The sequence below is a fragment of the Macrobrachium nipponense genome, chromosome 2 (assembly GCF_015104395.2).
Source record: "Macrobrachium nipponense isolate FS-2020 chromosome 2, ASM1510439v2, whole genome shotgun sequence".
NCBI lineage: Eukaryota > Metazoa > Arthropoda > Malacostraca > Decapoda > Palaemonidae > Macrobrachium > Macrobrachium nipponense.
This window is the reverse complement of record NC_087201.1, coordinates 150,192,463-150,204,662: the sequence shown is the minus strand read 5'-3', so window position 1 is coordinate 150,204,662 and position 12,200 is coordinate 150,192,463.

Here is a 12,200-nt window from a genome sequence, read left to right as displayed (position 1 = left end):
TTGTGGGGTTGGTGGTATGGCCTAAAATACAGAAGTCTTTATTATCAATATATGCTTTACACATTTTTGAGTGATTTCTAATATTGGAGTGTTCCGGGTTTGCAATTCTGCTGCCAGTACGGAAGCTTATGTCACGATGAGAATCGATACGCACCTGAAGGAGTCTGCTGGTGGAGCCCACAGGTCCCTGTTTGACTTCAGGGCAAGTATTTTATAAATAACACCAGAGGAATGTCTAAATGGCGTATTTCTCTTGGAGTTATGAAACAAAAAAGAGCTGAGAGAAAATACACAGAACTGTTTACACCTTCTCTTATGATAGCCTTCAATTATTTGCTTTGATTTGTTAGATATTTTATTCACGTTGTATTATAATGGGGACTTTTTAATCTTAACATTTTAATAAATTTTCTCACCCACTGTGGCCCCATTAACTGATTCTAGCACTTTTGATATTAAATATATATAAAATAATCCATTACTGAACGTACTACACACACACATACATATATACTATATGCGTACATACATACACACCCACACACACACACACACATTATTATATATATATATATATATATATATATATATATATATATATATATATATATATATATATATATATATAAAATATATATATAGATATATATATATATATATATATATATATATATATATATATATATATATATATATATATTATAATATATATATATATATATATATATATATATATATATATATATATAGTATATATATATATATATATATGCGTGTATGTTTCCCCGAGTTATTAATAGCTTGCTAAAAACCATGAAATACTGACGGAACCAGGAGGAGTCGGAAATAGAAACAGTAAATGTAACAACATAGAAACGAAGGTCGTCTCTGCCTACAAAACTTTTACTTGGAGAAGATGGAAGAATCTTATAAAGTTAGCTCTTCGCATGTCAGAAGTCCTTACGTAGCACCCTCTGAAATGGGTAAAAAAAAAAAAAAAAAAAAAAAAAAAAACAAAAAAAAAAAAAAAAAAAAAAAAAAAAAAAAAAAAAAAAAAAAAAAAAAAAAAACCGGAAGAGGTTTATTCCTGAGCACAGAGAGAGGAACAACAAGTTTCTGCCATCTGTTTATAAATTGCCTACTATGAAGATTTTGATACTAGACTGATATAATCCATACGAGAGTTATCTTGCTGTCTACGGTGAAGAAATACTATATACCATTTTCACAGTTACTGATATGGGCCAATCAGCACGATGAGGACGAATTCGTGTAAAAAAATTGTCCAACTAGCTCTCTATTTGTCTCATTCACGGACGTTTTTCTTTTATCAATGTCGAGTATCCTCAGACTTGTTTTGAGCACTTTGTTGTAAGATATATTTCTCCATAAATATATGCCAGATTCTTTGACATATTTCTTTTATACAGTTCATTATCATGAGACCTGTTTGATTATTTGTTTTTAAAAACATTATTTCATAAGAGTCAGAAATGTAAGGTGGCGTATAATCCATTAACTGTCATTGAATTTCTCTATGCTTGCCGGGGGGGGGGGGGGGGGGGTTACACGAAAGAATAAAATTTAACAAATATATATTTCAAAAAAGAATGAGAAACTGAGGCGGTAAAGATGAGAACATACCCGCGTTTAAAGCGTTTTTTTTTTTTTTCAGTGTTTAAAGGGTACTTGCCTAGCATGGGGTGGTTTATGTAAATTATATTTAGATAAATAAGGAAAAAAAATGTTCTTCTAATGGCAAGGGGCACTCTATACTCTATAACTTCAAATGAAGCTATTCTATTTCAAAACATTTTCGTTAATCTTTCATCCTAAGCGACGAAGGAGATGGAACGTTAGAGGGAATTTATTCAAGTTAATCACTTGTTTTTGCTCGTAGTGGCAATCCATTTATTTCCTATCACTGTAAGGTCGTAGAGACCAGGTAATGACAGATAGCCTTTCATACCACCACCTGAAAAAAAGTGAAAAAAATGGATTTTGAAGATAATTGCTACACTATAAGAGTGACTTGTAAGATACTCGCCCTTATGAATTCTCTGGAATATTCGCGTACCCGAAGCGTTTCAATGCTACTTTGAAAATAAAATAATATTCTAATCCCTGTAGCTCCCTCCGGATGTAACATATTCGTTTCAGTTCCTGGTTCTCGTTCACCTGAAACGTATTTTTCATTTCTCCTTCACAGGGCACCACGATAATAATAGTGTATAAACTTCGTCAGGAAGTTGACTGGAAAGTCATATGTATACTATAGTGTGTATCCCTGTATATTTGTCTTCGTGATCGCAAGGTATCTCCTTAATGATTGCTGCCCATTTTTAGCTGAAATTCCGAAGACGAGAGATATGTACTTGAATAAGAGGGCTTGATTTTTATATTCTAAGACGAAATAAAATGTAAACAAAACAATTTTCATTAGAATTATTTTAAATTGGTTTTAGGAGATGAGACCCAGATGCATTGAGAATGATGTGTCCAATACTATTTCATATAATGCATTAATTTCTATGGCATGATTTATTATTTTGATAAGCCTCAATTTGATTCGGCTCAGATGGATATCTTGAAAAGCTATAGATGATTTCAGGAGACTTCTGTATAGGGTGGGATAATGCCCTCTGAAAAGATGAATTTGTTTCGAATCATGCCATAGGTAAAAAAAAAATAATGCTTACAAAATATGTGCAATTAGATGGGTACCAAGTGATTACGAATTTTTTTACTTTTAGACTAATTGTTAAATTACCAATGAATCTAAATCAAAACTTTACTGTGGAGGGACATGAACCTTAAAAAATAAATTTTTGAAATACTTATGTAATATCATTCCAAATTTCTGAGATAGAGCTTCGAGTGTCAGTTGCTCTAATTCCATGAAGTTTGTGTACAGTATTAGTTCCAGTTTTAACTTTTACAAATTATTCAGCAGATACTGAGTCACCAACCAAGTTTAAAATCTTGCACTAAGTATACGTGGAGTTTACAAAGATCCTTCTCAAATACCACAGATATTTGTGAGGGAATGTGCCAAGTTCAAGAAAACTTTATTGTATAACTCCAGTTCAGTGGTGAACATTGTGTTATTCTTGATATCAAATATGTATTTTATTATTAATTGAGATTATTTCATATTATTCATACCTCACAAGGCCCAGTTCATGGGTAATGCAGATGATATCCATATCTCCGCTGAATAATCGTCACATTTTGAGCTATATAACTGAATTTATAATTAGCTCATAAGGAACATTTTACCAAATTTCTTTTTTTATTGAAATACTGCTCGTAAACTACTTTTATTTTTTGAATGACTCTTATTATTAATTTTTTTATCTGCTCACTCCTTGATTTATAGTGCCTCGTATGATTTTGTTTTCGTGGTTTATTCTTTCCTTCTCTTTATCGTTATTATACTACACTACAATATTATCCTCATACTTGAGCCTTTTAAATAATCCTTTTCATTTGTATACGTTCTTCCTTATCCTCTCATCGGATCGTTTTTAGTTAACTCACAGTCATCCATGGCTATTTCTTCTCTAATGATTAATTATTTCCATGAAAGCCTCTACGACTTCAATTAAATCTGGTAACTTTTCATCTTTCATCTCTTAAAATCAGCAGCCTTTACGTTCTATTCAGTGGGTGTGTATTAATACATCTTGTTGATGGGTGCACAAGTCCACCAAAAGACCTGGTTGTAGGCCACTACTTTTAAATGACTAAAGCAAACTACAAATATCATGAGTCTTTTAATCGTCACAACAAACAAATCGTATATACGTATATACACACACACACACACACACACACACACTACACATACATATATATATAGATATGTATATGATAGTCTATATATATACATATATATATATATATATATATATACTATATATATATATATATATATATATGAAGTTGTAGTCCACAGGGGAAAAGAGATGCTGATTTTTCTTTCTTTTCTCCTGTGGAATACTACCTTCATATATCTAACTTCGTGAAAATGGAAGACTAAAATCTAATATATATATATATATATATATATATATATATATATATATATATATATATATATGTGTGTGTGTTGTGTGTGTGTGTGTGTGTGTGTGTGTGTGGGTGTGTGTGTGTGTGTACACCCCAATGATAAAGTAGCAAGAGCATCTTTACGAAGGTTCTCTGTAATTATTATTGAATACCTGGTTTAACATTCTCATAATAAACACTGCTATTTCAAAAATTGCCTAAAATGATTCCCATCATCTTGCAGTAGACCCAAGAACATCCATCTCACTTTTAAGCCGATTAAAAACTTCGGACTGAAAGAGCTCCGAATATTCCCCAAGTTGTTTTGTCAGTGTATCTGCACACACGATCCCTCTTTCATTCCGAGATTAATAGCTTTCAAGAATCTTGAAAGAGGTCCTCGAGGCAGCTCAGGATTTCCAGAATGGAATATTACATTCTCTCTCTCTCTCTCTCTCTCTCTCTCTCTCTCTCCTCTCTCTCTCTCTCTCCTCGTTCTCTCTCTCTCCCCCGTTTACGTACCGGAAATAGCCCATCGTTTAAACTTTTCATGATCCTCGTTCTCGAAAAAAATTATATTCAAAGATTGATAGTTATATATATATATATATATATATATATATATATATATATATAGTTTATATATATATATATATATATCTATATATATATATATATATATATAATATATATATATATAGTGTGGTGTGTGTGTGTGTGTGTGTGTGTGTGTGTGTGTGTGTATCTCTGTCGGTGAAAATGAAAAGAATAAAGAGACAGGTGTTTCTTTCTTCATGACAGCTTAAAAAAGATGTACTTGTTAATTTATGTTTTGCTTCTGAGATCGGCTTTGGAGTAAAACAGGTACCCTATTATTACAAAAAGTGATTATGTCCGTAGAACTATAACAATCTAACATGAAGAGATGTGCTACAATAGAAAAAAAGAAAAAGCACGATTTCTGTTTCAATAGCAGCTGTTATAAACTTGCTTTGGAGGTTTCATACCTCATGTAACTAAATTATCGTTTTCGGAAGGTAGTTGCAATGGATTACTGCTGCCACACTTTGTAGAGTTCGGAATGTTATTCCATTCCTTTTTTTGCCCAATATCCACAACGATAATGTTATTTATTATTTTAGGGCTAATGTTGGTAACAAAAATATATATCTTTGTTGAAAGTAATTAAGTACCTATTCCTGTTTTGAAGTCTGGGCTTCGCAAGGCCTTGGGAGCTTGTAAGGCGCTTCTTGGAATATATACTATGGAACAGAGATCCCTAAATTGTGGTCTTAAGGCTCATAAAATTGTCCTTGTAATCTCTGGTGTTCCCACTGAGTTGGAGATTACCAAAGACAGTGTATTTCTTTTGTAATTCGTTTTTGTCATAAGGCAGAAGAAATTGAAAATGATATTTTTGTATCAGAATACTTCATAATCTCTGGTGAAAATTTGGCAGCGGATATCTCACGGTCATATTATTATTAGTATCACAATTTGTTTTTGCAGTGCTTTATATGAATCTGTTACTGACAAATTAATATACTATTAGAACAAGTACTTGGATTACCAAGCAAAGGCATTAATTTGTGAAATTCACTCTGAGAGATGACATTACATACACGCTTCCTTAAGCTGCAGAACACTTTTCACTCAGTAGCTTCTACGTCATTTTCATTTTCCTGTATCTATTTCTTTTCAATCACATCCTCATGTTCCCCATTTGCACATCATCTTCACAACATCTTTTGATTTTCATAGGCCCACCCCGTTGACTAACTCCCAAATCTTACTTGTGAGTTGAAGTCTCCACACCTTCATTCACAGAACCTCGTTTTACAGCCGGCAGCCACTCCCCACTTCTTTTCTCTTCTTCTTCTTCTCTCTCTCTCTCTCTCTCTCTCTCTCTCTCTCTCTCTCTCTCTCTCTATTTCTTTTTTTTTTTTTTTTTTTTTTAGCTGGATACAAAAGGACTCTAATTCATTTTGTCGAGGTGTTTTTCAGTCGTGAAGAAAATGGATACCATGGAGATAATTATTAATATTAAAAGAAAGGAAAAAGCCTTCCATGCTATGTCCAACATTTACAGAGACTATTGCTGAGGGTGGAAGCCTAACGAGGTGGAATCATAAATATTTCAGGCTGCCACTCCGAGATTATAGACCAGACGTATTTAGGCCAGAAGGATCACTAGAACTAACATAGAGGTACGCCCTTAAGGATCTCCTCTCTCTACAAGATGGGCCGTAAGTAAACAGCTTCTATTTATTCAAGTCACTGTTGAATTCCTTCGTGCCGTTGCAGAGCTGCATTTCATCACTAAGAAATGAATGATACTGATAGCGCCAGAAAGCGCACCGCCTTCATCCAAAGCAGTTATAGAAACTAACTTATTTTAACTTAACTAAGAATAGCTGTCACCTTCGTGCCAAAAGTGAAATCAACAAAACGCTCACTTACTCAGATTTTAATATCTAGGGAATAGCGAGGCAGAATTGTCTCTTTTACTCCTAAATTCCATTCTAGTCTTGTTGCGTATACCGTAAAAGATAAAACCCATATTTTCAGAAACCTTCCTATTTTCACGCTTGTTTGCAGTTACAGCAAATTGTCTATTTACCGGGTTACAGATGAATTTGATTTATTTACGTTACATTGTCAAATATAAATATTTTAACATTCATAGCGGCTTAATTTTAAAACAAAGGAAAAGTATTTCGGCCGAAGCTGCAAGAATCAACACTGAGCTCTAAGGAAGAGCAGTTCGGAAACTTGTAGGATGTTCTGAATTTGATTGTTCATGTGAAGCAGTGAAAACCTTATTCTGTGTGACAGATACAGGGACGTGTCTGTTCTCTTTTTGGAAAAAAAGGTGGAGACATGACATTCCATGTATCTGTTTGAAACGGAATTTCTCGAAAGTTATATCAGACTTCCGTGTTGGTATTTTCGCCACAGTTGTATTGTGGACTGAAATTCTGTGATAGGCCAATTGGTGATGCTGCAAGCCTTGATTTTCATATATTCATTTATTTTATGGATGTAAGTTTAACATATACCTGCAGAATAAATGGTGAACATAAATAGAAGCATGCATATAATTTCATACATTAATACATAAAATATAACTGAGGAAATGCCCTCTACGGACATATGTGTTATCAAGCCAAGGAGACTCACTGTCCGTAGGTTACTAGCTGGCTAAAGATATTTCGACAGAATAGTGTGTTTGTTAACCGAACTGGTTTCAGAAACCAGAGGGTTTAGTGATTTTTTTTTTTTGAAAGGGTTACAGGGTGCCAGTATCAGATAGAGTAAAAAATAATCTTTACCATTGTATGTTTCTATTTAGAAATTCCCAAAATCGTTTGTTTTCCTAAAATTTCTTTGAGTATTTTTAATGTTCATAGTCCCTCTAAGTATAATTATTCAAATTTTGGCAGTGCATCAGGGTATAGTTGTTAGGTGATTAATTAATGTTGGTAAATTGGAACTCAATACGTTAATAAAGAAAAATATTATGAAATATGTTTTTATTTTATGCAGCTTCTTAGAGAAATTCTTATGGGAGGTTTTTAATCAAATAGTAAGGCGTTTGATGGTAACCATCTTTTTAGATATGATACCGTTGGTATATAACTGTCTCTGTATAAGACATATGTTCGCCTTGGAGACTAAGAATGAGCCCAAGTTAATATATATTTTTCAACTTTACGTACATGAGAAGGTTTTTTTTTCCCCTGTTAACTTTGTCACAGTCTAGCCTACTTTATGTACTCTGACAATGTTTTTCTATTAGCGCGTCAAAACACGACTTATTTTTTTACACAAATCTCTCTCTCTCTCTCTCTCTCTCTCTCTCTCTCTCTCTCTCTCTCCAGAGTATCAGTCACTTTCTTGACCTTTAAATAAATTTCTTCATTCTCTTTCTATACCTCGTCGGTTACACAATAATTATTGTATTTACTGATGTCATAATCCCTTTCATCGTTAAATTCGTAAACAAGCCGTGGCAATTTCAGTTATGAAACAGAGCATTTTTGACTTGGCTGGTAACAAATATTTTTGGGTATTTGCATTGCCAGATATATAAGACTATTTTTTTTTTTTTTAGCAGTTCATTTAGGAGGAAAATTAATCTCGAAATCAGGGGACCAAAATCGACCGTCAATTCTGAGAAGAAAAGAAAGGAAATGTATTATATATCTATATATATATATATATATATATATATATATATATATATATATATATATTTCTTTTCTCTTGCGGTCGTTATATCCTTTGCTTATTTAGTTTTATAAAATCTTACACTCAGACCTTCGCATGAAATTAACTTTTTATTTATTTTATTTTATTTCATATATATTATTTTATTATAAAAGGTTCAGAGGTCCAGTGATACTTCACATGAAGGCAATATTTTTTATTTAAAAAATTTCGTTTCGCACATCATCAAACTTTGTGCATCTTTCAGTCTGTTAAAAGAGAAATGCATATATTAAAAAACTAAAAATAAGGATTCACAATAGTAATCATGTTAAAATGCAATAAAAATATAAACAGTTAAAAAAGAGGAAGAAGAAACCACTGAGGTACCAACAACTAGAGTGGAAGGAAGCAAGGAATGATTTTTTGAAAGAGCCAGGTCCAAGACGTTGACTATGCCAGATGCAGAGGTGAAAGCCGAGGTGTGTTATTCAATGGGGGAACCAGTCTTTTAATAATTAACGATTCCAAGGTAGTCAGGTGGTCCGGGTCTTTAGTGTAACCTATTATTGAGAAGTCCTGTTTCGATACATTTATTTTGCATTTAGCGGCATGATTCTTGATATTAGAAAATTCAGGATTACTAATTCTTTGACCTGTTCTATAACTGCACCATATGGCTGCAATATCTCATCTGCAGTAATCTTCGAGTAGATCCACGTAAGTTGCAGGGCATCCTGCGCATTTGAATTTATATACAACGTTGGATCTCATAAAGTCCTGCAGACGATCTTTGAAATAAAAAAGTGAGCCAATTTTGCAAGGATTATTTGAAATAAGTTTAATTTTGAGACAAGGCATTTCTTGTTCTATTATTTGTGTGAGTCTGAGAGAAAACTTCGAGTTAGTTACATATGGAATCGATGCATACATTAGTTTCTTTGGGACATCCATTAGCGGAGGAGGTGGTTGGATATAGTTACCTACTAATTTATTAATTTATATTATATACAATCGTCTTTCGGATAAGAGTTTTTTTTGAAAAAAGGTTATCAAAAATTCCAATTCGTTATGAAAAATTTGCCAGTTGGATGAGTATTTCAAAGCTCTATAGACCAATTGTGTATATGGTATTAAGTTTGAAGGTTTTTCTGACAAGAACTATAGAAGTTATTGGCTAATCCCGTGAACGTCTTTTTCCGATATACTGCAGTCGTGAATTCTGAATTGACTCTAGTGACAAGGATGTCCAGAAATGGTACATAATATAATTAATAAATTTAGTAGGTAACTATATCCAACCACCTCCTCCGCTAATGGATGTCCCAAAGTTTTCTCTCAGAACTCACACAAATAATAGAACAAGAAATGCCTTGTCTCAAAATTAAACTTATTTCAAATAATCCTTGCAAAATTGGCTCACTTTTTTATTTCAAAGATCGTCTGCAGGACTTTATGAGATCCCAACGTTGTATATAAATTCAATGCGCAGGATGCCCTGCAACTTACGTGGGATCTACTCGAAGATTACTGCGATGAGATATTGCAGCCATATGGGTTTCAGTTATAGAACAGGTCAAAGAATTAGTAATCCTGAATTTCTAATATCAAGAATCATGCCGCTAAATGCAAAATAAATGTATCGAAACAGGACTTCTCAATAATAGGTTACACTAAAGACCCGGACCACCTGACTACCTTGGAATCGTTAATTATTAAAAGACTGGTTCCCCCATTGAATAACAACACCTCGGTTCTTCACCTCTGCATCTGGCATAGTCAACGTCTTGGACCTGGCTCTTTCAAAAATCATTCCTTGCTTTCCTTCCACTCTAGTTGGTTGGTACCTCAGTGGTTCTTCTTCCTCTTTTTTAACTGTTTATATTTTTATTGCATTTTAACATGATTACTATTGTGAATCCTTATTTTTTTAGTTTTTTTAATATATGCATTTCTCTTTTAACAGACTGAAGATGCCCAAAGTTGATGATGTGCGAAACGTTTTTAAATAAATATTGGCCTTCATGTGAAGTATCAATGGACCTCCTGAACCTTTTATGTCTACGCTCCTGTATATTTTATTATATATATATTATATATATATATATATATATATATATATATAATCGAATACCACAGGAAATGATAGTCAGAAATCCAAGCGCTTTCGTCTTTAACCAAGACAATGTCTTAGTAAGACGAAAGCGCTTGGTTTTCTGACTATTATTTTCCTGTGGTATTCGCTTATTTAATGAAGTCACGTGCATCTACTGTGATTTGTAAGCATATATAAATCAATAATATATATATATATATATATATATATATATATATATATATATATTTATATATATGCTTAACAAATCACAGTAGATGCACGTGACTTCATTAAATAAGCGAACCCACAGGAAAATAATAGTCAGAAATCCAACGCTTCGTCTTTACTAAGACATTGTCTTAGTAAAGACGAAAGCGCTTGGATTTCTGACTATCCTTTTCCTGTGGTATTCGCTTATATATATATATATATATATATATATATATATATATATATATATATCTATATATATATATTATATATATATATATATATATATATTTGAAATAAAATAAAAAAATAAAAAGTTAATTTCATGCGAAGGTCCTGAGTGTAAGATTTTATAAAACTAAATAAGCAAAGGATATAACGACCGCAAGAGAAAAGAGCCTGTGGAATACTTTGAAACATCGAGTAATTGTTTTTCAAAAGTTTGTGATACAACGGAGGGAAAGAGAGACTAGAAGTTTATTCTTTTCCTCTAGAATCAGTTCTCAAAGGCATATAGTTGAAATATTACTGTAAATGAATTCACAGAATTGATTTTACACAATATTCACATAATTGATTTTATACAATATTCTTTCAATTCTTCTTATGATTTGTCTTTCTGGCACGCTGGTATTATAAAGCAGCTGTCCAATATTCATCGTGTTGTAGGTCGTCAACTGAATTTCGGGCTGGTGTTACCAAAAGCAAACTGGTTATCTGAGACAGACGGGGTCGTCAACATTTATGTCGTCAGGGGGGTCTATCCAATATTCCTTGTTTTTTCTTCTTTTCTGGATTTTTAAAGGCGCCTACATGTTTCGGCCACCTCTTTAGGCCATCTTCGGGACGGGATCGCTGAGTGCAATGGTCTGTGTCAGTTGTTGTTGTTGTTGTATTAAGCCAACACTTCCTGTTGGCACGGGTCTTTCCCTTGTTCGGCCCGTAGCTTTTGTGTCGGATGGATTCACGCTATTTATTGCATTCGCGTGGTTTGAAGAGATGGGTACCTGACTTTTCATTGGGCAATACCTGTGACGTGACGAGCGATGTCATCAGGAGGCCGGTTGCTGATTGGCTGTCCTCTTCTCCAGTAAAAGTACTAGTAATTGTGTTACTGTTACTAGGTGTCCCATTTTACTGAATATCCAAGCAAGCTATTTTGCCTTTGACCAATATCCTTTCCCTAATTATATTTCGTAAATAAAAAATATCTATGTGGTCTATAAGAAGCTGCACAAATTTAGGAATTGTAACCCTATATAAATTTAGGTGGTCTTACGAAAGAGAGTATTTACGAAATCCATCATGTCTACATGAATATTAGCACTGAAAGACTCGTCAATTCAATCTCCAGCGGTACTGTACTCTTTCCGTTTTTAAATATCTACCAAAATATTTTTTTAGGGCCTGAAAATACAGAAATGTAAGCTGTTTACAGTCTTTCTGTGGCTCTATATATGGATCGTTTTTGTTTTAACGAATATCATTGCTATCGACGGTCGAGGAATCTAAGACATTATTTGATATCGTAAAAACTGTTTTCAAAAGGTGTAGGATTTAGGCTCATCAGAAAACTCTAATTAATAGCAGCCTTACACTATTTAGTGAAAGTTTCGAACAGAGAGAGAGAGAG